General features: G+C 40.9%; 1 pseudogene; it reads left to right on the top strand.

Moving 5' to 3' along the window:
- The first annotated feature begins 981 nt into the window (after positions 1-981).
- Positions 982-1854, top strand: LOC110295634 (lathosterol oxidase pseudogene; annotated as a pseudogene).
- Positions 1855-2062: the final 208 nt, after the last annotated feature.

Genomic DNA, 2062 nt, shown 5'->3' with positions numbered 1-2062 from the left:
GCGGCCATGTGGTGTGCAAGAGCTAGGGCTATGACCCTGAGAAAATTGCTTGCCCTCACTGAAATGTATTTCCTGAGAAATGAGGACAAGAGTGTGTATTGCCTAGAGTTGATGAGGATAAAACTATGCTGCATGTGTGAAAACACCTGTGGGCATTCCATAAGTGTCAGTGATTCTCACTTCTGCAGATGGGTTTCTGTTGAACATCAATATTGTCCACACTGCGCTAGTAGCATTTTCTTTATAATGCAACCCACTTTCTAGACTATTTGGAAAGGTCCCATGGGCTAAAATACATGAGCTTGCTAGAGTTTACGATCTCTTCAGCCATGGGTAATTGGCTAGGTTTAGAGTGCCAGGCATAAATTCCCTGCTGTTGATGGACCTTAAGTCCAGCTAGACACATGTGCTCATTACCTCCAAGTTAGAAGCAACACTGTTGTACCATTGTGGCTCTCTTGCCTGGCCAGTCCTTGTGGTTTGCAGGCTTGATAACTAAATAGGAAACGTTTTTGCTTTTGTTTCCCCTTGTCAGCTTACCAAGCACCTTTGGATGCTATGAGGGTTAGTCCCCAGAGGAGGGGCTCTCCAGTAACTTACAGATCTATGGATGGGGAAATAGAAAAATAAGGTGAGAGAGAGTTTAACTGCAGAGGCGAGTGGGAGCAAAATGCAGATAATACAGAGGAAGGAGAAAAGAGAGGGAAATAGCATTAGGGATACTTGAAAAGGCCATAAAGAAACTTTATTGTATAAATGAATTTAAAAATACATATTGTATGTGAGTATACATATATAGTTTAAATAAAGTTATGCCACATGCATAACGAATGTTTTTCTCGCTCTCCAGCTCCTGTACTCAGCAAGCTGTAAAGCAGTGGCTTACGGAACAGCTGGGACTGGTAGGTTCAGTCCTCACCTTTTTCCTGCCTCCAAGTGACTGACACAACCCATTTATTGGGTCACATAACAGGGGCTGGGATGGACCTGGTTCTTAGTGCTGCCAATTACTACTCCTTCACTCCATATCTGTATCCAGCCACATGGCCCAAGGACAACATCATCCGACAAACTATTAGTCTCCTGATTGTCACAAACCTGGGTGCTTACATTCTCTACTTCTTCTGTGCAGCCCTCAACTGTTATTTTGTCTATGTTCATTCTGTGATGAAACACCCACAGTTTTTAAAGGCTGGATTCATCTCATCGTTAGCATGATATCCTTCCTCTTTTTTACAGACATGATGATCTACTGGATTCATAGGGGCCTGCACTACAGACTGGTCTACAAGCACATACATAAACCTAATCATATTTAGAAGATCCCCACCCCATTTGCCAGTCATACTTTTTACCCTGTGGACTGCTTCCTTTAGAGTCTGCCTTACCATATATACCCCTTTGTCTTTCCACTGCACAAGGTGGTCTACTTAGGTTTAAATGTCTTTGTCAATGTCTGGACAATTTCTATTCATGATGATGATTTTTGGGTTTCCCCGATCTTAAGGCCATTTATTAACCGGTCAGCTCATCACACAGACCACCACATGTTCTTTGACTATAACTATGGACAATATTTCACATTGTGGGATAGAACTGAAGGCTCTTTTACACATACTTCCTCTTTTGAAGGGAAAATACCATATAGTTATATGAAGAACATGACAGAAAAAAAAAGTAACAACCTTGCAGAAAATGACTGTAAAAGCAAAAAAGTATGCAATGGAGAATTTACAAAGAATATTTCCCAATTATTAACTATTTTAAATAAGAAAATAATCTACACAGTCAAGATACGTAGCAAATAAGTGGTGTCATTTGAATGTCAGCATTGCTTGAGTATCATGCTGAAGAATGGTCCTGACAGTAAACAGCGGGAAGATACTGGGAGCATTGTAATCTCTTGGTTAATTGTCCGACATTGGTCCAGAGACTATTTGTGTCTTTTCATTGGCCGACCTGCAGCCTGTACAGCTCTGACAGCATCTTTAAATACTATAGAAAATAAGCTACTGAAGAAGCTGGTCTGTGTCCTTTTGCCTTAATCCATGCATACTCATTA

Source organism: Mus caroli, unplaced genomic scaffold, assembly GCF_978045245.1.
Source record: "Mus caroli unplaced genomic scaffold, Mus_caroli_1 scaffold_7, whole genome shotgun sequence".
Lineage (NCBI taxonomy): Eukaryota > Metazoa > Chordata > Mammalia > Rodentia > Muridae > Mus > Mus caroli.
Note: the sequence above shows the minus strand (reverse complement) of the source record. Positions and strands in the feature narration are given on the sequence as shown.